Below are 26,516 nucleotides of genomic sequence, written 5' to 3'. Positions count from 1 at the left end.
GCTTTTAATTCAGTTAATTCAATTACTATAATAAAATTTTTCAATAATACACCTGCGCTCTAGTTGATGTCAAAAGGTACAGTGAGAAGGCTATGCCCAACAAGTGTAACAATAACACACCTGCGTGTGCGTTAATATAGTAGATTCAATAGACAGACTGTGCCCATCACACATATAATACTGATTTGAGCGGAAGCTGGCAGTGTTAGAGTGCCTGTTGGTACATATACACTTACTAGTTGTGAAGATGAAGATAGTTACGGAGGTCGGTGAATATCCAAGGCACTTGATGATTGGCGTGGCACTCTCAACTAGAACGCAGGTGTATTATTGAAAAATTTTATTACATTTATTTTAGACAGGGTATAGCACAGACCCTGCCACCTCACCAGCAGCCATATCTCCCTACCCTTTTTCCCTCTCCCCTGTTTTCTTATCGCCCGAGAAGTGCAGCGCCAGTGTTTACTATTTTTATCTTCTAATTCAATTACTGCTTGTTGAAGTTTGCAGCCGTTCTTGAGATATTAACACTTTTTCGGTGATTTAGCAGCTTCCACTGATGTCACGTCGACAGAACAGTGGTTTCTTATCCGCTAAGTTCTGCTGACGGGGTGTGACGGCCGATGTCATGCTGATTGTCAGCCAGCTCCCCGCTGCATAGCTGTGGGGAGTCGGTTGTCAATCAGCAACACGTTGGCAGTCACGCTCCGTTGGCAGACCAACCCGTAAGAAGTGTTAGGCTAGGTTCCCATTGCGTTAATGGGATAGCGCTAACGGACAGCGTTGCACGGCGAAATTAACGCCGTGCACCGCGTCCGTTAGCGCTCCCATTGCCGGCAATGTTAGAGCGCATTGCTAGCGCGTGTCATTTTCGGCACGCGCTAGCGATGTGCCGGTCTTTCGTAGCGCGCCTCGGACGCTGCTTGCAGCGTCCGCGGCGTGCCAGAGGTCCGTTCCCCGCTCTCGCAGATCAGGGATCTGCGAGAGCGGGGACGTTAACGCGACCCCTGAACGCGGCCCCGAAAAAGACATTGCGTTAGCGCAATCCGCTAGCGCTCGCGCTAAACGGATTGCACTAACGCAATCTGAACCTAGCCTTACCGTGGTGCAGGGGAATCGCCGGCAGGAGCAGTTGTTGAAAACAGGACTCTGTTAGTAACTACCTGCCTGTTAGCTTTTAAGCCCTTAGTAAAAGAAATATGTATATAATAGTCCTGGACAACCTCTTTAAGTTAAAAAAAAAATGTCTCCAAAATTCTTTCCAAATCTCCTAAAAAGAGAGCCAAGCATATGTGTGGTTACCTGACCTTGAACAGCATTGGTGCCTAGTGGATGAGTTCAGCTTCTAGATGTAAGCAAGACTGATCCTATTCACTGACAGCCAGCAGAGACACTGTGAGAAAGTGAAACACAAAAGTACATATAAACTTTTCCTGTGGGAGCACGTTATATATGTAAAGTTTTACATAACCGCAGAGAGAGAAGTCGGATTCTCTGCAGCGCCTCGTTTATGGGAAGCCCAGCTATATTAATGAATTCACCTCCATCCACCGCGCTCCATTACTCAGTAATGTAAATAAACAGGTGTAACTTTGTGATCTCCTCTATGTAAATGTTTCCTATTAGGGGGAAAAAAAGGAAGCCACTGCTGCATTTATCACAGAACTGTTTTAGGGGTATGCTAATGGGCACAAGAATATTTCTAACTTCCATCATGTGGTTTAATCACCAGCTGGAGATCAAAAGCCACCATGCGATTTTATATGCTATGGGCTGCTTCCAAAATACCCCGACATGGAATGAGATCAATGTCAAAATTGGTACATACAGCAAAGCGCTTGCAATAAAAAAGCTTTTTATGTGTCTTGTTCAAAGCATTTAAGTGCCTTTTAGATCACTGATTGAACCGTACTCACTAGAAAGTGGAACCTTATAATACCAAAATACATTTCCAAAACAGAATTCCATTAGAGGAGAAAGGAGAGAGAAAAGGCCGTGTTTTTTGCGCATTTTTTTATTTTGCTGCAACTGGAGAGATAATAATTCTTTCAGCGTGTAATGGGATAAATGAAATGTTTGGTGATAAACAGAAAATGTTTGCATTGTTGCGGGAGCACTCCATATAGTTTATGGGCGCCTGTGTGTGTTTACAAATTATATACGAGATAATACGGGGACCAGAGCTCATTAGAAAGCGATAAGTCTATTGAAGGGACTGAGATGATACACAATGGAGAGCACCCGGCACAACATGCCGCTCTGTGCTTACTTATTTTCTCCACACTCGTTACCCTGTAATGATACAGGAGGTATGGCTGCTCAATGGCTTTAGATTGAGTCTCAGAACTGGAGGAGGTTTCCCCCTTTTTCCAGATTTCTTTTTTTTTTTGTGAAAATATCACATTTCAGCTACTATAAGACACCAACATGAATATAAAATCTTTACCCAAGTGGTTGCAATAACTATCATTTTGCGTAGTTGCCACCAGTCCTCATTTCATGGGTGTAAGGGTATGTGCACATGTTCAGGATTTCTTGCAGAAATTTCCTGACAAAAACCGGACATTTCTACCAGAAATCCGCATGCTTTTTTTTTTTGCATTTTTTATGAGTTTTTTGCGCGTTTTTTGGGCTTTTTTCCCAATGCGTAGAATAGCGGGAAAAGCGCAAAATATCCGCAAAATTAACCCCTTCACCCCCAAGGGTGGTTTGCACGTTAATGACCGGGCCAATTTTTGTAATTCTGACTACTGTCTCTTTATGAGGTTATAACTCTGGAACGCTTCAACGGATCTTGGCGATTCTGACATTGTTTTCTCGTGACATATTGTACTTCATGATAGTGGTAAAATTTCTTCGATATAGCTTGCGTTTATTTGTGAAAAAAACGAATATTTGGCGAAAATTTTGAAAATTTCGCAATTTTCCAACTTTGAATTTTTATGCCCTTAAATCACAGACATATGTCACGCAAAATACTTAATAAGTAACATTTCCCACATGTCTACTTTACACCAGCACAATTTTGGAACCAAAATTTTTTTTTTGTGACGGAGTTATAAGGGTTAAAAGTTGACCAGCAATTTCTCATTTTTACAACACCATTTTTTTTTAGGGACCACATCTCATTTGAAGTCATTTTGAGGGGTCTATATGATAGAAAATACCCAAGTGTGACACCATTCTAAAAACTGCACCCCTCAAGGTACTCAAAACCACTTTCAAGAAGATTATTAACCCTTCAGGTGTTTCATAGGAATTTTTGGAATGTTTAAATAAAAATGAACATTTAACTTTTTTTCACACAAAATTTATTTCAGCTCCAATTTGTTTTATTTTACCAAGGGTAACAGGAGAAAATAGACCCCAAAATTTGTTGTACAATTTGTCCTGAGTACGCTGATACCCCATATGTGGGGGTAAACCACTGTTTGGGCGCATGGCAGAGCTCGGAAGGAAAGGAGCGCCATTTGACTTTTCAATGCAAAATTGACTGGAATTGAGATGGGACGCCATGTTGCATTTGGAGAGCCCCTGATGTGCCTAAACATTGAAACCCCCCACAAGTGACACCATTTTGGAAAGTAGACCCCCTAAGGATCTTATCTAGATGTGTGGTGAGCACTTTGACCTAACAAGTGCTTCACAGAAGTTTATAATGCAGAGCCGTAAAAATAAAAAATCATATTTTTTCACAAAAATGATCTTTTCGCCCCCAATTTTTTATTTTCCCAAGGGTAAGAGAAGAAATTGGACCTCTAAAATTGTTGTGCAATTTGTCCTGAGTACGCTGATACCCCATATGTGGGTGTAAACCATTGTTTGGGCGCAGGGCAGAGCTTGGAAGGGAAGGAGCGCCATTTGACTTTTCAATGCAAAATTGACTGGAATTGAGATGGGACGCCATGTTGCATTTGGAGAGCCCCTGATGTGCCTAAACATTGAAACCCCCCACAAGTGACACCATTTTGGAAAGTAGACCCCTTAAGGAACTTATCTAGATGTGTGTTGAGCACTTTGACCCAACAAGTGCTTCACAGAAGTTTATAATGCAGAGCCGTAAAAATAAAAAATCATATTTTTCACAAAAATGATCTTTTCGCCCCCATTTTTTTATTTCCCCAAGGGTAAGAGAAGAAATTAGACCACAAAAGTTGTTGTGCAATTTGTCCTGAGTACGACGATACCCCATATGTGGGGGTAAACCACTGTTTGGGCGCATAGCAGAGCTCGGAAGGGAAGGAGCGCTATTTTACTTTTCAATGCAAAATTGACTGGAATTAAGATGGGATGCCATGTTGCGTTTGGAGAGCCCCTGATGTGCCTAAACATTAAAAAACCCCACAAGTGACACCATTTTGGAAAGTAGACCCCCTAAGGAACTTATCTAGATGTGTTTTGAGAGCTTTGAACCCCCAAGTGTTTCACTACAGTTTATAACGCAGAGCCGTGAAAATAAAAATTCCTTTTTTTTCACAAAAATGATTTTTTAGCCCCCAGTTTTGTATTTTCACAAGGGTATCAGGATATATTGGACCCCAAAAGTTGTTGTCCAATTTGTCCTGAGTACGCTGATACCCCATATGTGGGGGGGAACCACTGTTTGGGCGCATGACAGAGCTCGGAAGGGAAGGAGCGCCATTTGGAATGCAGACTTAAATGGATTGGTCTGCAGGCGTCACGTTGCATTTGCAGAGCCCCTGATGTACCCAAACAGTACAAACCCCCCACAAGTGACCCCATATTGGAAACTAGACCCCCCAAGGAACTTATCTAGATGTGTTGTGAGAACTTTGAACCCCCAAGTGTTTCACTACAAATTATAACGCAGAGCCGTGAAAATAAAAATTCTTTTTTTTTTCACAAAAATTATTTTTTAGCCCCCAGTTTTGTATTTTCACAAGGGTATCAGGATAAATTGGACCCCAAAAGTTGTTGTCCCATTTGTCCTGAGTACGCTGATACCCCATATGTGGGGGGAACCACTGTTTGGGCGCATGACAGAGCTCGGAAGGGAAGGAGCGCCATTTGGAATGCAGACTTAAATGGATTGGTCTGCAGGCGTCACGTTGCATTTGCAGAGCCCCTGATGTACCCAAACAGTACAAACCCCCACAAGTGACCCCATATTGGAAACTAGACCCCCCAAGGAACTTATCTAGATGTGTTGTGAGAACTTTGAACCCCCAAGTGTTTCACTACAGTTTATAACGCAGAGCCGTGAAAATAAAAATTCTTTTTTTTTCACAAAAATGATTTTTTAACCCCCAGTTTTGTATTTTCACAAGGGTATCAGGATAAATTGGACCCCAAAAGTTGTTGTCCAATTTGTCCTGAGTACGCTGATACCCCATATGTGGGGGGGAACCACTGTTTGGGCGCATGACAGAGCTCGGAAGGGAAGGAGCGCCATTTGGAATGCAGACTTAAATGAATTGGTCTGCAGGCATCACGTTGCATTTGCAGAGCCCCTGATGTACCCAAACAGTACAAACCCCCCACAAGTGACCCCATATCGGAAACTAGACCCCCCAAGGAACTTATCTAGATGTGTTGTGAGAACTTTGAACCCCCAAGTGTCTCACTACAGTTTACAACACAGAGCCGTGAAAATAAAAAAATCTTTTTTTTCCCACAAAACTTATTTTTTGGCCCCCAGTTTTGTATTTTCCCAAGGGTAGCAGGAGAAATTGGACCCCAACAGATGATGTCCAATTTGTCCTGAGTACGCTGATACCCCATATGTTGGGGTAAACCCCTGTTTGGGCACACGGGAGAGCTCTGAAGGGAAGGAGCACTGTTTTCCTTTTTCAACGCAGAATTGGCTGGAATTCAGATCGGATGCCATGTCCCGTTTGGAGAGCCCCTGATGTGCCTAAACAGTGGAAACCCCCCAATTATAACTGAAACCCTAATCCAAACACACCCCTTACCCTAATCCCAACAGTAACCCTAACCACTCCTCTAACCCAGACACACCCAACCCTATTCCCAACCGTAAATGTAATCCAAACCCTAACCCTATCTTTAGCCCCAACCCTAACTGTAGCCCCAACCCTAGCCCCAACCCTAGCCATAACCCTAGCCCTAACCCTAGCAATAACCCTAGCCCTATCACTAGCCCTATCACTAGCCCTAACACTAGCCGTAACACTAGCCCTAACCCTAGCCCTAACCCTAGCCCCAACCCTAGCCCTAACCCTAGCCCCAACCCTAGCCCTAACCCTAACCCTAGCCCCAACCCTAGCCCTAACCCTAGCCCTAACCCTAGCCCTAACTCTAGTCCTAACTCTAGCCCTAACCCTAATGGGAAAATGGAAATAAATACATTTTTTTATTTTTCCCTAACTAAGGGGGTGATGAAGGGGGGTTTGATTTACTTTTATAGCGAGTTATTTAGCGGATTTTTATGATTGGCAGCCGTCACACACTGAAAGACGCTTTTCATTGCAAAAAATATTTTTTGCGTTACCACATTTTGAGAGCTGTAATTTTTCCATATTTGAGTCCACAGAGTCATGTGAGATCTTGTTTTTTGCGGGACGAGTTGACGTTTTTATTGGTAACATTTTCGGACACGTGACATTTTTTGATCGCTTTTTAGTCCGATTTTTGTGAGGCAGAGTGATCAAAAACCAGCTATTCATGAATTTCTTTTGGGGTAGGCGTTTATACCGTTCCATGTTTGGTAAAATTGATAAAGCAGTTTTATTCGTCGGGTCAGTACAATTACAGCGATATCTCATTTATATCATTTTTTTATGTTTTGGCGCTTTTATACGATAAAAACTATTTTATAGAAAAAATAATTATTTTGGTATCGCTTTATTCTCAGGACTATAACTTTTTTATTTTTTTGCTGATGATGCTGTATGGCAGCTCGTTTTTTGCGGGACAAGATGACGTTTTCAGCGGTACCATGGTTATTTATATCAGTCTTTTTGATCGCGTGTTATTCCACTTTTTGTTCGGCGGTATGATAATAAAGCGTTGTTTTTTGCCTCGTTTTTTTTTTTTTTTCTTACGGTGTTTACTGAAGGGGTTAACTAGTGGGGCAGTTTTATAGGTTGGGTCGTTACGGACGCGGCGATACTAAATATGTGTACTTTTATTGTTTTTTTATTTTATTTAGCTAAAGAAATGTATTTATGGGAATAATATTTTTTTTTTTCTTTATTTAGGATATTTTTTTTTTTTTTTTACACACATGTGGGGAATTTTTTTTAAACTTTTTTACTTTGTCCCAGGGGGGGACATTACAGATCATTGATCTGACAGTGTGCACAGCACTCCGTCAGATCGACGATCTGCTGTGCAGGGCTGCAGGCTTACCAGCGCCTGCTCTGAGCAGGCACTCGGTAAGCCACCTCCCTCCCTGCAGGACCCGGATGCCGCGGCCATCTTGGATCCGGGACCTGCGGCGAGGAGGGAGGTAGGAGACCCTCGGAGCAACGCGATCACATCGCGTTGCTCCGGGGGTCTCAGGGAAGCCCGCAGGGAGCTCCCTCCCTGCGCGATGCTTCCCTATACTGCCGGTACACCGCGATCATGTTTGATCGCGGTGTGCCGGGGGTTAATGTGCCGGGGGCGGTCCGTGACCGCTCCTGGCACATAGTGCCGGATGTCAGCTGCGATATGCAGCTGACACCCGGCCGCGATCGGCCGCGCTCCCCCCGTGAGCGCCGCTGATCGGTGATGACGTACTATCCCGTCGGTGGTCATACGGGCCCACCCCACCTCGACGGGATAGTACGTCAGATGTCAGAAAGGGGTTAATGAACATGTTAATTTTTTTTACCGCGATGCGTTTTTTTCACGGAAAAAAAACGCATTATGTGCACAAAAATTGTGGAATGCATTCTAAATGATAGGATGCATATGTATGCGTTTTTTATGTGTTTTTATCGCGAAAAAATACGAAAATTCCTGAACGTGTGTACATACCCTAAAAGTTCTACAACTTTCTAATTTACTTTGCATTTTAATTTCTCACAGTGCCCGAGATTTGCTATCAGCAAACAGGAACATACTTGTTTATGTCTAGAGGCTAAAAATCCATCCAAACTTATTAAAAAATATATTACTAAGGGCTCATACGGACTTGAGTTTTTCTCACGTACGAGAAAAACAGACTGATTATTTTTATCAGAGTTTGATCAGTTTTTCTCGTACAAGAAGAAAAAAAGTTTCTCCACCTTCTCCTTTCAGTCCATGATGTCATCTGAGTGAGGTACGATTTTTTCACGGACTCATAGACTTGCACAGTCGATTTTAATCTGACCTTCAGATCAAAATCAGTCGGGTATCTGTGATTTTCCACGGACCGCGATAAAATCCTGGACATGTGAATGATCACATAGACTATCACAGATATGAGTGCTACTCATGAAAACCAAACAAAGCACTTGTACGTGAAAATTGGATGCCTGAATGAGGCCCAAAGATAAGCAATTGGAATAGTGATGCCCAGGTCCTCCATGGCAGCCGTATTCACCTATGCTGACTGTTATCCTAGATACCTCCAGGGCTTACTAGGCCTCAAGAGGCGTCATGATGGACCTAAAAAGGAAGTGAAGGACAGCATCCAATCCAGGTGAAGTATGAAAAGTTCTTTATTGTGCCAGATGCAACGTTTCAACCATAAAGGTCTTTTTCAAGCTTGAAAAAGACCTTTATGGTTGAAACGTTGCTTCTGGCACAATAAAGAACTTTTCATACTTCACCTGGATTGGATGCTGTCCTTCACTTCTTTTTTGGTATGTACTTCTCCATTTGGGTTCAGTGGAATTAAGACAGGCATCCCTACATCAGTTGTGCTGTCGGCTACTTTTTAATTTACGTCATGATGGACCTGTCCAGTTGGTCATGTTTATTTTTTATATATTCACAGGATAGTTGATAAATATATGATCGTGGGGGTCCAGAGGCTGAGAAGGGGCACCCTGACACGAGTAAGGTATGAATGACTACTGCTCTATTCACTGTCTATTTTGCCAGGGGTTACAAATCAGCACTACTGCACCTTTCACATTTGGACAAGGGACCTTGCAATTTTTTGTGACCGTTCATACTGTGAATAGATGATAAATGTCTAGGTTATTTTTTATCTAAGTGGTGAAAAAATTTCCAAACTTTGCTTATTTTTTTGCATGCTAAAATGATGTTTTTAATTATACCATTTTGGTACAGATACAATCTTTTGATCACCCGCTATTGCATTGTAATGCAATGCCACGACGACCAAAAAAACATAAATCTGTCGTTTTGACTTTTTTTGATTGCTACGCCGTTTAGCGATCAGGTTAATCCTTTTTTTATTGATAGATCGGGCGATTCTGAACATGGCAATACCAAATTAGTGTATGTTTGATTTTATTTTTATTGTTTTATTTTGAATGGGGCGAAAGGGGGGTGATTTGAACTTTTATATATTTTTTTAATTGTTAAAAACATTTTTTTTAACTTTTGGCATGCTACAATAGTCTACATAGGAGACTAGAAGCTGCCACTACTCCATCGGCTCTGCTACATAGAGGAGATGTTCAGATCGCCTCTATATAGCAGATTTACTCACTTCCTATGAGCGTCGACAACTGGGTGGCGCTCACAGCAAGCTGACACTGACAACGATAGAGATCTCCAGGAGACCTCGGGTTGTAATGCAAACACACCAGTGAGCCGCAATCACATGACGGGAGTCACCGGTGTGCGTATTTTCATTGTGATTGCCGGAAGTGCAACTTAAATGCCGCTGTAAGAATTTGACAGCGGCATTTACCTGGTTAATAGCTGCGGGTGGATTGCAATTTCACCCGCAGCTATTGCAGGCTCATGTCAGCTGTTCAAAACAGCTGGCATGTCCCCGGAAAGATGTGGGCTCACCGCCAGAGCCCACATCAAAGGGAGGGAGTTTGACATCGGCGAACTATTACGCCTGATGTGGGAAAGGGGTTAAAGTCCTAGAGCGCTAAAAATCATCTAGTCACCTGGGCATTCTTTCCCTTCTTTTCCCTTATCCATATCAGGGGAGCATGATCTGACACTAGCCTGAACTTCCTGCCAAACAGGTAGCATTTCAGGGTGTCGATTGCCCACTTAATGGCCAAGAACTCTTTTTCTACGATGGCATAGTTCTTTTCACAGGAGAAGAGTTTCCTACTCAGGTATAGGACTAGATGTTCGTCCCCATCTATCTCCTGGGACAACACAGCTCTCAACCCGACGTCTGAAGCACGAACTCCTTAGTGAAATCCGGTGTGACCCAAACTGGCTGTCTGAGCAGGACGAGCTTCAACTCCTATGAATGCCATTTCTGCTTCAGAGGACCATTTGGCTATCGACGTCTTTGTGCGTCAGGGAGCGGTTATCATGGCGAAATTCAGGATAAATCGGATTTGCCTCCACCTTATCTATTTGCAGCTTTATTTCGCCCTTCCCGACTATGTAGCCCAAGTATTTCGACTCTTATTTCCCCAGGGCGCACTTCCTTGAGTTTATGGTAAACCCTGCCTTTCTCAGTGCATCAAGTATCGCCTGGACCTCCTGCAGGTAACTGCCCTAATCTGGGCTGAATATTACAATGTCATCCAGATAAGTGGTGGCATACTTTTTGTGAAAGGCTAGAATCCAGTCCATGGCCCTCCGGAATGTAGCTGGAGCTGCTTGTAGAACGGAAACTGGGTATACTCAATGCACCGTCAGGTGTAGAGAAGACAGTCTTCTCCATGGCACTTGCGGACAGGGGAATTTGCCAGTACCCTTTTGTTAGGACCAGGATGGTAATAAATCTGTCTGGCCCTAGCTTCTCAATGAGATCATCGACCTGGGGCATCTGATAGGCGTCGAACTTGGACATCTCATTTAGCTTCCTGTAGTCGTTAAAGCGCCACTGTCCGTCCGGCTTCGGCACAAGGACAATAGGGCTGAATTAGCCACTTTTTGACTCCTCGATGATGCCCAGACTCAACATTCTCCTCACCTCCTTGGGGATCACCTCACAGTGGGCTTTAGAAATCCGATACGGCTTTTGGTTCACCCTGACATGCGGTTCCATCAGGATTTCGTACTCCACAACCTGCATACATCCTGGTAACTCCGGAAACAGTTCCCGGTTCCGCTGAAGCAACTCACGTCACTGTTGTTTCTGGGCTGGCGATAGTGTCTCTGCCACTTCGACCCTGGCTTCATATTCTCCCAAAGGCAGGTTGCTTCCACCGGATTTCTGTCTCACCATGGTTTCAGCAGGTTAATGTGGTAGACCTGGTATGGCTTCCTGCTCCCTGGTTGGTTGACCTTATAGTTGACGTCATTCAACTTTTCAACCACCTTGTATGGCCCTTGTCACTTAGCCAGGAATTTACTTTCCACCGTGGTGATCAACCCCAACACCTGATCTCCAGGGCTAAACTATCTGTCTTGACGACCGTTTGTGGACCAACGCCTGAGCTTCTTGTGCTTGAAGGAGGCTCTCCCTCACAATCGGCATTACACTCGCGATACTGTCTTGCATTTGGGCCTCATGTTCGATAACGAACAGATGGTACAGTAACAGGCAATCCCAGTCCTGGCCATCCTTTTCCACAACCTTCTTCAGCATAGACTTCAAGGTCTTGTTGAACCTTTCCACGAGTCCGTCCGTCTGTGGATGGTACACAGATGTCTTGAGTTGGGTAGTCGTTAGAATCTCCCTGGGCAAGCCTGTCCAGGAGAAAACATGGACTAGCTCTAAGGCTATAGTCATGGCTTAGGAGTTCCAAAGTGGTACTGCCTCCGGGTACCGTGTTGCATAGTCCATTACCACCAAGATGTATTGGTGGCCTCTGACAGACTTAAAAAGTGTCCTACAAGGTCCATGGCAATCTGGTCAAATGGGACTTCTATAATGAATAACGGAACTAGGGGACTGCAAAAGAGGGACACAAGAGCAGTTAACTGACAGGACTGACAATTATTAACAATCTCCCGGTGACACCCAGGCCAGTAGAACCTTTGAAGGACCCTCACGAGTCAACAGTGTGATGCAGCAGCAAAAAAGGCAAATAGTTCTAGGATGTATTAAGAGAAGCATAGAGTCTAGATCACGTAAAGTAGTTATCCCCCTATTCTCCTCCTTGGTGAGGCCACATCTGGAATACTGTGTCCAGCTCTGGGCACCACATTTTAAAAAAGACATTGAAAAACTGGAGCAAGTTCAGAGAAGAGCTACCAAAATGGTGAATTTGCAAAAAAGAAGGCTAAGAGGAGACTTAACTGCTGTCTACAACTATCTGAAGGGATGTTACAGTGTAGAGGGATCATCCTTATTCTCATTTGCACATGGAAACACGAGTGTCACGGGGTTACCGCGACAGTGTGGAGCCAGAAGACAGCAGCATCTGATTGCTCCTACTCCAGTGCTGAGAAGCACTTCTCCTTCATTTTAAATGTGTTTATTTCTTCAGGCAGAACAGGAGTTAATCTGCCATGTGGGAAATCCCTGAGCTCGGTTAGCCATTTGCTTCCCCTTTATAATCTGGGCTGTTACAAATCCTTGTCAGAGCTAGCATTTGTTGCATTGCTAACAGAGGGAGAGGAGTTCATATAAGAAGGAAAGTTACATAGTAACATAGTTTTTAAGGTTGAAGGAAGACTTTAACTCCATCTAGTTCAACCCATAGCCTAACCTAACATGCCCTAACATGTTGATCCAGAGGAAGGCAAAAAAAACCATGTGGCAAAGAGTAAGCTCCACATTGGGGAAAAAAATTCCTTCCCGACTCCACATACGGCAATCAGACTATTTCCCTGGATCAACACCCTAACAAGGAATCTAATATATATATATATATATATATATATATATATATATATATATATATTGTAGCGTGGCTAAAGGGTGTCTAATCGACGGGAGATATGTGTCGCATAGATGGCTTGCCGCTGTGATGTAACCATAGCTACCTATATGTCTGTCAGGACCTGTGGTGATGTCAGACCACATGGCTAATCATGTGATGGGTTACTGGGTGTGGTTAGCTCTATATAAGACAGGCTAATGTTTAACACAGGGGATATGTGTGGAGGTGCTAGCCTCCAGTGTGTTAAGGCTCCAGCACTGAGCCTGAAGGAATGGACACTTGTTTTTCCCTTTTGCCTGAGTTAAAGGCTATTTGTTTTTCCTGTTTATGCTAAACTGGTTTATGAAGCAATAAACCTTTGAACTTTTGTTGGAACCTGCCTCCTAAGTGTCAGCCGTCGTACCTGAGTGAGTGAAATCCCTACAATATATATATATACCCTGTAACATTATACTTTTCAAGAATGGCATCCAGTCCCCTCTTAAATTTAAGTAATGAATCACTCATTACAACGTCATACGGCAGAGAGTTCCATAGTCTCACTGCTCTTACAGTAAAGAATCCGCGTCTGTTACTATGCTTAAACCTTCTTTCCTCCAGACGTCGAGGATGCCCCCTTGTCCCTGTCTCAGGTCTATGATTAAAAAGATCATCAGAAAGGTCTTTGTACTGTCCCCTCATATATTCATACATTAACATAAGATCAGCCCTTAGCCTTCGTTTTTCCAAACTTAATAGCCCCAAGTGTAATAACCTATCTTGGTATTGCAGACCCCCCAGTCCTCTAATAACCTTGGTCGCTTTTCTCTGCACCCGCTCCAGTTCAGCTATGTCTTTCTTATACACCGGAGACCAGAACTGTACACAGTATTCTAAGTGTGGTCGAACTAGTGACTTGTATAGAGGTAAAATAATGTTCTCCTCATGAGCATCTATGCCTCTTTTAAAGCATCCCATTATTTTATTTGCTTTTGTAGCAGCTGCCTGACACTGGCCACTAAATGTGAGTTTGTCATCCACCCACACTCCCAGGTAATTTTCATTAACGGTTTTGCCCAGAGTTTTAGAATCTACCCAAGTGCATGACCTTACATTTATCCCCATTAAAGCTCATTTGCCATTTATCAGCCCAAGCTTCTAGTTTACATAAATCATCCTGTAAGTTGGAGTTGTGTGACTGTTGTTTGGTTTGTATGTTTTTTAATTCCATATCCTACTCCATTTTGGTTTATTCCCCTACCTCCACACCCTGGTGCATTCCTCTGTTATATGTGAGTGAATATTTTGTATGCCTGGAATTTTCTGTTAACCCTTGTTTGTGTTGCCTTGTTTGTCGGGTTGGTGTACTACGGTGCACAGTAGCGCCTCCTCTTCCTTGAGTGGGGGAAGAGAACAAACGAAGGGCTAACTCAGGAGATAAGGCAAGGGCAGAGGCCCCGGCATCTTCGCCATCTGAAGTATCCCAGGAGCAGGGTGAGCTAGGGCGAACCCTCGTGTTAGGGACAGGGAAGGAGTCCCTGATCCTGTAACACCCAACAGCTGTGCCATGACAACAAGAAGCAATGGAATGAAACTGAAAGGGAGATGATAAAGATTAGATATTAGAAAAAAACTTTTAGACAGTGAGGGTGACCAATGAGTGGTACAGGCTGCCACAAGAGGTGGTGAGTTCTCCTGTAACCAAAGTCTTCAAACAGATGCTGGACAGACATCTGTCTGAGAGGATTTAGTGAATCCTGCATTGAGCAGGGGGTTAGGCATGTTGACCCAGGGGGTCCCTTCCAACTGTAATATTCTATTATTGTAAACTAGCTATTGAACCCGTTCTACGCCCGGGTGGCGAGCATTTATATTGGTATATGGTCTCCATCCTGGTATGTGCTGCTCCCATCTTGCTCTCCCATCCTGTCATGTGCTGCTCCATCCTGCATCCCCATCCTGTCATGTGCTCCCATCCTGCGCCCCCATCCTATCATGTGCTGCTCCATCCTGCGCCCCCATCAGTGCGGGCGGCTGTGCTGAGTGCGGGCGGCTGTATGTGGCTGTGCTGTGCGCGGGCGGCTGCGCGTGGCTGTGCTGGGTTCGGGCGGCTGTGCTGGGTGCGGGTGGCTGCGTGGCTGTGCTGGGTGCGGGCGGCTGTGCGTGACGGTACTGAGTGCAGGCGGCTGTGCGTGGCTGCGGGCGGCTGTGCTGGGTGCGGCGGCTCTGCGTGGCTGTGCTAGGTGCGGTGGCTGTGCTGGGTGCGGCGGCTGTGCTGGGTGCGGTGGCTGTGCTGCTCCATCCTGCGCCCCCATCCTGTCATGTGCTGCTCCACCCTGTCATGTGCTGCTCCATCCTGCGCCCCCATCCTGTCATGTGCTGCTCCACCCTGTCATGTGCTGCTCCATCCTGCGCCCCCATCAGTGCGGGCGGCTGTGCTAAGTGCGGGCGGCTGTGCTGAGTGCGGGCGGATGTATGTGGCTGTGCTGTGCGTGGGTGGCTGTGCATGGCGGTGCTGAGTGCGGGCAGCTGTGCATGGCGGTGCTGAGTGCAGGCGGCTGTGCGTGGCTGTGGGCGGGCGGCTGTGCGTGGCTGTGCTGAGTGCAGGCGGCTGTGCTGGGTGCGGGCGGCTGTGCGTGGCTGTGCTGAGTGCGGGCGGCTGTGCATGGCGGTGCTGAGTGCAGGCGGCTGTGCGTGGCGGTGCTGAGTGCGGGCGGCTGTGCATGGCGGTGCTGAGTGCAGGCGGCTGTGCGTGGCGGTGCTGAGTGCAGGCGGCTGTGCGTGACTGTGCTGGGTGCGGCGGCTGTGCTGGGTGCGGCGGCTGTGCTGGGTGCGGTGGCTGTGCGTGGCTATGCTGGGTGCGGCGGCTGTATATGGCTGTGCTGTGCGTGGGCGGCTGTGCGTGGCGGTGCTGAGTGCGGGCAGCTGTGCATGGCGGTGCTGAGTGCGGGCAGCTGTGAGTGGCGGTGCTGAGTGCGGGCGGCTGTGCGTGGCGGTGCTGAGTGCAGGCGGCTGTGCTGGGTGTGGGCGGCTGTGCGTGGCGGTGCTGAGTGCAGGCGGCTGTGCGTGGCTGTGGGTGGGTGTGCGTGGCTGTGCTGGGTGCGGCGGCTGTGCGTGGCTGTGCTGGGTGCGGTGGCTGTGCTGGGTGCGGCGGCTGTGCTGGGTGCGGTGGCTCAGGCTGTGCTGGGTGCGGGCAGCTGTGCTGGGTGCGGTGGCTGTGCTGCTCCATCCTGCGCCCCCATCCTGTCATGTGCTGCTCCACCCTGTCATGTGCTGCTCCATCCTGCATCCCCATCCTGTCATGTGCTCCCATCCTGCGCCCCCATCCTATCATGTGCTGCTCCATCCTGCGCCCCCATCAGTGCGGGCGGCTGTGCTGAGTGCGGGCGGCTGTATGTGGCTGTGCTGGGTGCGGGCGGCTGCGCGTGGCTGTGCTGGGTTCGGGCGGCTGGGCATGGCTGTGCTGGGTTCGGGCGGCTGTGCTGGGTGCGGGTGGCTGCGCTGGGTGCGGGCGGCTGTGCGTGACGGTACTGAGTGCAGGCGGCTGTGCATGGCTGCGGGCGGCTGTGCGTGGCTGTGCTGGGTGCGGTGGCTCTGCGTGGCTGTGCTAGGTGCGGTGGCTGTGCTGGGTGCGGCGGCTGTGCTGGGTGCGGCGGCTGTGCTGCTCCATCCTGCGCCCCCATCCTGTCATGTGCTGCTCCACCCTGTCATGTGCTGCTCCATCCTGCGCCCCCATCAGTGCGGGCGGCTGTGCTAAGTGCGGGCGGCTGTGCTGAGTGCGGGCGGATGTATGTGGCTGTGCTGTGCGTGGGTGGCTGTGCATGGCGGTGCTGAGTGCGGGCAGCTGTGCATGGCGGTGCTGAGTGCAGGCGGCTGTGCGTGGCTGTGGGCGGGCGGCTGTGCGTGGCTGTGCTGAGTGCAGGCGGCTGTGCTGGGTGCGGGCGGCTGTGCGTGGCTGTGCTGAGTGCAGGCGGCTGTGCGTGGCTGTGCTGAGTGCAGGCGGCTGTGCATGGCGGTGCTGAGTGCAGGCGGCTGTGCGTGGCGGTGCTGAGTGCAGGCGGCTGTGCTTGACTGTGCTGGGTGCGGCGGCTGTGCTGGGTGCGGCGGCTGTGCTGGGTGCGGCGGCTGTGCTGGGTGCGGCGGCTGTGCTGGGTGCGGTGGCTGTGCGTGGCTATGCTGGGTGCGGCGGCTGTATATGGCTGTGCTGTGCGTGGGCGGCTGTGCGTGGCAGTGCTGAGTGCGGGCGGCTGTGCATGGCGGTGCTGAGTGCGGGCAGCTGTGCGTGGCGGTGCTGAGTGCGGGCGGCTGTGCATGGCGGTGCTGAGTGCAGGCGGCTGTGCTGGGTGTGGGCGGCTGTGCGTGGCGGTGCTGAGTGCAGGCGGCTGTGCGTGGCTGTGGGTGGGTGTGCGTGGCTGTGCTGTGTGCGGCGGCTGTGCGTGGCTGTGCTGGGTGCGGTGGCTGTGCTGGGTGCGGCGGCTGTGCGTGGCTGTGCTGGGTGCGGTGGCTCAGGCTGTGCTGGGTGCGGGCAGCTGTGCTGGGTGCGGTGGCTGTGCTGCTCCATCCTGCGCCCCCACCCTGTCATGTGCTGCTCCATCCTGCGCCCCCATCAGTGCAGGCGGCTGTGCTGAGTGCGGGCGGCTGTATGTGGCTGTGCTGTGCGTGGGCGGCTGTGCGTGGCAGTGCTGAGTGCGGGCAGCTGTGCGTGGCTGTGGGCGGCTGTGCTGAGTGCAGGCGGCTGTGCTGGGTGCGGGCGGCTGTGCGTGGCTGTGCTGGGTGTGGGCGGCTGTGCGTGGCTGTGCTGGGTGCGGCGGCTGTGCTGGGTGCGGCGGCTGTGCGTGGCTATGCTGGGTGCGGCGGCTGTATGTGGCTGTGCTGTGCGTGGGCGGCTGTGCGTGGCGGTGCTGAGTGGGGGCGGCTGTGCGTGGCTGTGCTGGGTGCGGTGGCTGTGGGCGGCTGTGCTGGGTGCGGTGGCTCAGGCTGTGCTGGGTGCGGTGGCTGTGGGCGGCTGTGCTGGGTGCGGCGGCTGTGCGTGGCGGTGCTGGGTGCGGTGGCTGTGCGTGGCTATGCTGGGTGCGGCGGCTGTATGTGGCTGTGCTGTGCGTGGGCGGCTGTGCGTGGCGGTGCTGAGTGGGGGCGGCTGTGCGTGGCTGTGCTGGGTGCGGTGGCTGTGGGCGGCTGTGCTGGGTGCGGTGGCTCAGGCTGTGCTGGGTGCGGTGGCTGAGGCTGTGCTGGGTGCGGTGGCTGTGGGCGGCTGTGCTGGGTGCGGCGGCTGTGCGTGGCGGTGCTGGGTGCGGTGGCTGTGCGTGGCTATGCTGGGTGCGGCGGCTGTATGTGGCTGTGCTGTGCGTGGGCGGCTGTGCGTGGCGGTGCTGAGTGGGGGCGGCTGTGCGTGGCGGTGCTGAGTGGGGGCGGCTGTGCGTGGCTGTGCTGGGTGCGGTGGCTGTGGGCGGCTGTGCTGGGTGCGGTGGCTCAGGCTGTGCTGGGTGCGGTGGCTCAGGCTGTGCTGGGTGCGGTGGCTCAGGCTGTGCTGGGTGCGGTGGCTGGGTGCGGTGGCTGTGCACGGCGGTGCTGGGGGCCTGAGCAGGCGGGGACACCGGCGCGCTGTGGGGGTCAGGTGCCGGAGTCGCCGCTAGCTCAGGCCCCCGGCACTTGCTATAGTTACCTGGGCCTGATCCAGCGCTGCGCGCCGGTCTGTCTTCCGGGTCCTCTGGCTGTGACTGTTCAGTCAGAGGGCGGCGCGCATTAAGCGCGTCATCGCGCCCTCTGAACTGTGAACGTCACAGGCAGAGGATGTGGACCGGAGGACGGAGGAGCAGCGCGCGACGGAGGAGCAGCGCGCAACGGAGGAACGGGACAGGTAAATATATCATACTTACCCTCCTGGCGGTCCCTGCTTCTCCGTTGGAGATCGCGGTGTGCGTTCAGTGTTTACGCATACCGCGATCTCCTGGGAGCGTCGCTCTGTGGGGTCTAGACTGCGCCGGCGCGTGCGCTTGCGCAGTCTATAGAGGCTTCGGACAGAGTGACGCTCCCAGCGTTATATTATAGATAACACCTCAAAGAAGGAAAAGCCTGAGAAATGCAGCAAAATTCTACTAAAATTAAAGGAGTTACCTATAAAATGTCCGGGTTACTGAAAATAAATGTTATTATTTATGATTTGCTTATATAGCGCCATCATATTCTGCAGCGCTTTACATACATTAACATCAACAATTTTCTTATAATGATCAAAAATGAAGAACCCTTTATGCCCTAGATGACGCACCCCTTTCCTGGTCACGTAGGCCCCGTACATGTTCTTCTGACAAGGGTGGAATATAGCTGCTCTTGTAGACTGGCTGGTACACTGGCCGTTACTGGTACTAAAGCCACTAATGACCTGGAAACAGTCCCTCAGCTGGAATGGGGCTCTGGCCTGGAAACAGGCCCTTCAAGTTTTTAGCTCTCTGCTGGATTTCTCAGATTGACTATCTATGACAACTTCTTGCTTGAGCTCCCCGCTTCCTACTCAGCCGACTCTTCTTCTAATTGCCGATTTCTGGGAAAGGTCTGTCTTCAGCGCTCTTCACAAAGGGTTGGACTAAACAGCTTCCGCTCTGCACATGGGCTTATAGAGACTTGTGGCAGTCCCAAAAATGTAAGCAGTCTGTGTGATAGAGGTGGGTATGGAGAGAAGTCTGAGGACCAGAAGGGAGCAGTCTGTATAACAGATGGGAGTATGGGGAGAAGTATGTGTACCCTGGAGGGACGAATCTGTGTAAAAGAGTAAAGGCCCCGTCTCACATAGCGAGATCGCGGCTGAGTCACAAGTTTTGTGACGCAACAGCGACCTCAGTAGCGATCTCGCTATGTGTGACACGTACCAGCGACCAGGCCCCTGCTGTGAGATCGCTGGTCGTGTCGGAATGGCCTGGGCCGTTTTTTGGTCGTTGAGGTCCCGCTGACATCGCTGAATCGGTGTGTGTGACACCGATCCAGCGATGTCTTCACTGGTAACCAGGGTAAACATCGGGTTACTAAGCGCAGGGCCGCGCTTAGTAACCCGATGTTTACCCTGGTTACCAGCGTAAATGTAAAAAAAACCAAACAGTACATACTCACCATCTGATGTCCGTCAGGTCCCTTGCCGTCTGCTTCCCACACTGACTGAGCGCCGCAAAGTGAAAGTGAAACGGACATCAGATGGTGAGTATGCACTGTTTGTTTTTTTTGGTAACCAGGGTAAACATCGGGTTACTAAGCGCGGCCCTGCGCTTAGTAACCCGATGTTTACCCTGGTTACCCGGGTGCTGCAGGGGGACTTCGGCATCGTTGAAGACAGTTTCAACGATGCCGAAGTCGTTCCCCTGATCGTTGGTCGCTGGAGAGAGCTGTCTGTGTGACAGCTCCCCAGCGACCACACAGCGACTTACCAACGATCACGGCCAGGTCGTATCGCTGGTCGTGATCGTTGGTAAATCGCTATGTGTGACGGGGGCTTAAGGTGAGGTCAGTGTACCTGGAGGGAGCAGTCTGAGTAACAGAGGGGAGCATGGGGAGAAGTCTGTGTACCCTGGAGGGACAATTCTGTGTAAAAGAGAAGAGTAAGGGGAGGACAGTGTACCTGGAGGGAGCAGTATGTTTAACAGAGGGAAGTATGGGGAGAAGTCTTTGTACCTGGACGGAGCAGTCTGTATAATAGAGGGGAGTATGGGGAGATCAGTGTACCAGGAAGGAGTCATCTCAGTAACAGAGGGGAGTATGGGGAGGTCAGTGTATCTGGAAAGAGCAGTCTGAGTAACAGAGGGGAGTAGTCTGTGTACCTGGAGGGGGTAGTCTGAGTAACTGAGGGGAGTATGGGGAGGTCAGTATAGCTGGAGGGAGCAGTCTGTGTAAGGTCACGTTCACATTTGCGGTCTGCGCCACAGCGTCGGGCGCCGCAGCGTCGCCGCATGCGTCATGCGCCCCTATATTTAACATGGGGGCGCATGGACATGCGTCGCACTTGCGTTTTGCGCCGCATGCGTCCCTGCGGCGCCCGCGTCCGGGCGCAGAGGACGCAGCAAGTTGCATTTTTGCTGCGTCCAAAATCAATGAAAAAAAGGACGCATGCGGCGCAAAACGCAGCGTTGTGCATGCGTTTTGCTGCGTTGTGCGTTGCGGCGCCGATGCTGCGGCGCACAACGCAAATGTGAACGTAGCCTTACAGAGGGGCATAATCTGTGTATCTGGAGGAAGTAGTCTGTGTACCTGGAGGGAGTAGTCTATCAGAGGGGAGTATGAGGAGAAGTTTGTGTACGGCTGGTTTCACACTTGCGTTTTGATCTGCAGCGTTTGTACATAAAAAAAACGCATGCGCTTTTTTTCCCTATGTTTAACATTAAAAACGCATGCGTTTTTTCCCCCTATGTTTAACATTAAAAACGCATGCGTTTTTTTTGTACGCGTTTGGCCGCGTTTAACGACGCATGTGTTTTTTTGCTGCATGCGTTCTGTCGCAGAAATGCAACATGTAGTAATTTCTAGAGGCTTTTTTTGCGGCAAAAAAACGTATTGTTGTCTATGTAAACGCATGCGTTTTTAAGCACATGCGTTTGCTTGCGTTAAAAACGCATGCGTTTTTATAGAAAAAAACAAGAATACACCCTGATAAGCCACCCCCCACCATCAAGGTGATAAAGGGATCCTAACCCTAAGGGTACCGTCACACAGTGCAATTTTGATCGCTACGACGGTACGATTCGTGACGTTCTAGCGATATCGTTACGATATCGCAGTGTCTGACACGCAGCAGCGATCAGGGATCCTGCTGAGAATCGTATGTCGTAGCAGATCGTTTGGAACTTTCTTTCGTCGCTTGATCACCCGCTGACATCGCTGGATCGTTGTGTGTGACAGCGATCCAGCGATGCGTTCGCTGGTAACCAGGGTAAACATCGGGTAACTAAGCGCAGGGCCGCGCTTAGTAACCCGATGTTTACCGTGGTTACCAGCATAAAAGTAAAAAAAAAAAAACCGTACATGCTCACCATCTGATGTCCGTCCGGTCCCTTGCCGTCCGCTTCCCGCTCTGACTGTCTGCCGGCCGGAAAGTGAGAGCAGATCACAGCGGTGACGTTGCCGCTGCGCTCTGCTCTCACTGTACGGCCGGATCTGTCAGAGCAGGAAGCGGACGGCAAGGGACCGGACGGACATCAGATGGTGAGCATGTACGGTTTGTTTTTTTTTACTTTTACGCTGGTAACCACGGTAAACATCGGGTTACTAAGCGCGGCCCTGCGCTTAGTTACCCGATGTTTACCCTGGTTACCCGGGGACTTCGGCATCGCTCCAGCGCCGTGATTGCAACGTGTGACCGCAGTCTACGACGCTGGAGCGATAATCATACGATCGCTGCGACGTCACGGATCGTGCCGTCGTAGCGATCAAAATTGCACTGTGTGACGGTACCCTAACCCTACCCCTAACCCTAACAATATGACAGTGAATACTCTACGGGTTAATATTTTTAGTACTCTATAGCAATACCGTATATCTTGGGGTGTCCACATTGAACAAAGCTTTTTATTAGAAGAATGTCCTGGTCACCAGGTCAACATCCCTATGGATCCCTAGGATCCCTTTATCACCTTGATGGTGGGGGGTGGCTTATCAGTGACCTGGTGACCAGGACATTCTTCTAATAAAAAGCTACCCCTAACCCTAACCCAAACCCTAGGGAGCCAAACCCTAACCCTACCCCTAGGGATCCTAACTCTAACCCTATCCCTAACCCTAGCTATTTCTATTTATAGTGGGTTTTCTAGTTGATTTTGATGATTGGCAGCTGTCACACACTTCTCAGCATGCCTTTCAAAAACGCAAACGCATGAAAAAACGCATGTAAACGCGTCAAAACGCCGCAGGTTTTTTTACCGCATGCGTCTAAAAAACGCAGCGTTTGCACGCGTTTAAATGCGTTTTTTCACCACCTGCGTTTTTTTTAAACGCTGCGTTTTTAAACGCAAATGAAACCAGCCTACCCTGGAGGGAGCAGTCTGTGTAAAAGAGGGGAGTATGGGGAGGTAAGTGTAGCTGGAGGGAAAAGTCTTGGTAACAGTGGGGAGTAGTCTGTGTACCTGGGGGGAGCAGTCTGTTAACAGAGGGGAGTATGTGGAAGTCAGCATAGCTGGAAGGTGCAGTCTGTGTAACAGAGGGGAGTATGAGGAGAAAGTCTGTGTGACAGAGGGGAGCAGTCTGTCTACCTGGAGGGAGCAGTCTCTGTGCCAGAGGGGAAAGTCTGTATAAAAGAGAGAGGAATGGATCGAAATCTGCGTAACAGAATGGAGCAGTCAGTCTAATAGAGGATGGGAAACGGAAAGCAGTATGTATAAAAAGTGGAAGGTGGTGCAGTTTGAGTGACAGAAAGGGGTTTATGGAGAGCAGTCTGTGTAACAGCGAGAGGAAACTTTGCAACAGTTTGAGAGAGAGGCGTAGTCACCACAAGAGTTGGGCATGGGAAATCTAGCTGCCCTTGTAGCCTGGCTAGTACACCAGCCATTAATGGTACTAATGCCATAAAAGCCTGATGACAGGCCCTTAGGTTTTTAGTTCTCTGACTGATCTATCAGATTGACTATGACAACTTGCTTTAGCTTGTAGCTTCCTGCTTGGGCGCTGACTCTCCTTCTAGGAACATTCTTTGTGCAGCGCTCTTCACAATGAGTTGTATTATACAGCCCTCGCGCTTCATAATGGCTTATGTCGGTGACTATGACATGGGCCACTGGACTGGTCCCAGAAAACACTGTATAGTCATTACGAAATTCAGCAACATTAGCTAAAAAGTGATGGCTGAAAAACTATAATGCTCAGGGAAAGGTTACCTCTCCAGTGATCAGGCAGAGCATGGATGAATCGCCCAGCTGAACATGGAGATAACTGTATGACAGGAATCCATACAATTTTGTTTTTATTCGGCCATATAGTTCCAGAAGTATGGGCCTTTCTATGTAGTGCTGATTTCTATGGTCTTTACAAAGAGGTGTGACTGACAGTATCCTCGGGGGCGTGTTTAGGCTTCTGTGTATAATTAACCTGTAAGCCACGCCCTCTTGCTAAAGACCATACAATTTAGCACCAAATAAAAAAGCCCAAATCTTTGGAATCACAGGGTGGATTTATTAAAAAAAAAAAATTGAAAAAAAACAAACAAACGGAATCATCAGGGGAGCAGCATGAATAACAGAAAAGCAAAAACTGGGCACTTCTCACCAGAAGACAGCTCTTCTTTAAGGGGTCTGGTTTGAGGTCTGAGCTTATTTAAGGTTTCTTTCACACATCCGTCTTTTAGAATCAGTCACAATCCATTAAAGTGTTGAAAAGACGGATCCTGTGCCGATTGTAAAAAACTGATAGACTGGAACCATTTTTTTTGACGGATCCGTTTTTGTTTACCGGGCCTAGAGTTTGGACTTCCTGTTCTGGGGAAAGGAGAGAGAGAGATTCGCCTGAAAGGAAAAATGGGTTCCGGGCATGCTCGGTTGCAAAAAACGGAATCTGTCTTCTGACTGACAGCGACGGATTCTGCGCCCATAGGCTTCCATAATAGCCAACAACGGACGCCGCAGAATCCGTCGATGTGCGTCTTTTCGACGTACACAAAAAACGTTAGGCTACTTTCACACTTGCGTCGGTACGGATCTGTCGCTAAGCGTCGGCGCGACATACCGACGCACGTTGTGAAAGTTTGGCACAACGTGGGCAGAGGATGCAGTTTTTAAACGCATCCGCTGCCCATTGTAAAGTCCCGTGGAGGAGGGGGTGGAGTTCCGGCCGCGCATGCGCGGTAGGTAATGGCGGACCCGACGTATGAAAAAACGTTCCCTTGAACGTTTTTCGTGCCGACGGTCCGCCAAAACACGACGCATCCAGTGCACAACGGATGGCCATCCGTCACAATCCGTAGCTAATACAAGTCTATGGGAAAATGCAGGATCCTCAAAAAACTACGGATTGTGACGGAAGCTCAAAAACGCAAGTGCGTCAGTACGGGTCCGTCGCTATGCGTCGGGCCGACATACGTTGTGAAATTTGTGCATGATGTGGGCAGCGGATGCAGTTTTTCAACGCATCCGCTGCCCATTCTGAAGTCCGGGGAGGAGGGGGCGGAGTTCCGGCCGCGCATGCGCGATAGAAAATGGCGGACGCGACGTACGAAAAAAACGTTCCCTTGAACGTTTTTTCGTGACGGTCCGCCAAAACACGACGGATCCATTGCACAACGGACGCAACGTGTGGCCATCCGTCGCTAATACAAGTCTATGGGCAAAAAACGCATCCTGCGGGCACATTTGCAGGATCCGTTTTTTGCCCAAAACGACGGATTGCTAAAAACGCAAGTGTGAAAGTAGCCAAAGTATGTACGTTGTCTCCGTCCAACAGACATTACGACGGATCCGTCAAACGACGGATAAAACGGAAGGCCATCCGTCACAATCCGTCGCTAATACAATAATCACCCTGTCAAAAAGTTTTTTCTAATATCTAATCTGTGTCTCCTCCCATTCTGTTTCATCCCATTGATTCTAGTCTTTCCTTGTGCAAATGAGAATAAAGATGATCCTTCTACAATGTGACAGCCTTTGAGATATTTGAAGACAGCTTTTAAGTCTCCTCTTAGTTTTCTTTTCTGCAAGCTAAACATTCCCAAATCCTGCAACCGTTCCTCATAGGACATGGTTTGCAGACCGGTCACCATTCTGGTCGCTCTTCTCTGAACTTGCTCTAGTTTGTTGATTTCTTTTTTTTTTTAAATGTGGTGCACAAAACTGGACACAGTATTCCAGATGAGGTCTGACCAAAGAGGAGTAGAGGGCAATAATGACTTTGCGTGATCTAGACTGTATGCTTCTGTTAATACATCCAAGAATTGCATTTGCCTTTTCTGCTGCTGCATCACACTGTTGACTCACGTTCAGTTTGTGATCTATTAGTATACCCAAGTCTTTTTCACATGTGCTGTTGCTTAGCCCTATTCCTCCCATTTTGTATATGGTTTTTCATTTTTATTGCCCAGATGTAGTACTTTGCATTTTTCCTTGTTAAAAACCATTCTGTTAGTTGCTGCCCACTGCTCCAGTTTATTTATATCTTTTTGAATCCTCTCTCTCTCTTCTCTAGTATTAGCTATCCCTCCTAGCTTTGTGTCATCAGCAAATTTAATCAGTGTACCGTCAATTCCTTTACCTAAATCATCGATAAACATGTTGAACAATACAGGGCTCAGGGCAGAACCCTGTGGTACCCCACTTGAGACATTCTTCCAACTGGATATGCAGCCATTTACGACCACTCTTTGGGTCCGATCTATGAATCCACCTAACACCCACCCTATCTATGGAAGGGTTCTGGTCTGGGGTCTTTATGTACCATATATAGTTATTTTTGGTATTTGTATTTATTTAGTGGATCTGGATTATTATTATTTATTTATATAGCACCATTAATTCCATGGTGCTGTACATGAGAAGGGGTTACATACAAATTACAGATATCACAGTAAGCAAACTAACAATTACAGACAGATACAGAGGGGCGAGGACCCTGCCCTTGCGGGCTTACATTCTACAGGATGGTGGGGAAGGAGACAATAGGTTGAGGGTTGCAGGAGATCCGGTGTGGGTGAGGCGGTAGCTTCGGTACTGGTGAGGAGGCAGCGGGGTCAGTGCAGGCTGTAGG

The 26,516-nt window shown here is 48.8% G+C and overlaps 1 long non-coding RNA gene across 1 annotated transcript in view; it reads right to left on the bottom strand.

Annotated features, from left to right (window-relative positions):
• Window positions 1–26,516, bottom strand: part of LOC143778157 (uncharacterized) — a 50,952-nt gene that overhangs the window by 18,274 nt on the left and 6,162 nt on the right. Inside the window, exon 2 of the long non-coding RNA XR_013216484.1 lies at window positions 1,308–1,393. This is a non-coding gene — a long non-coding RNA (uncharacterized LOC143778157). The remainder of the gene's footprint in view (window positions 1–1,307; window positions 1,394–26,516) is intronic.

Source organism: Ranitomeya variabilis, chromosome 1 (assembly GCF_051348905.1).
Source record: "Ranitomeya variabilis isolate aRanVar5 chromosome 1, aRanVar5.hap1, whole genome shotgun sequence".
Lineage (NCBI taxonomy): Eukaryota > Metazoa > Chordata > Amphibia > Anura > Dendrobatidae > Ranitomeya > Ranitomeya variabilis.
This window is presented reverse-complemented; position numbering and strand designations above follow the sequence as displayed.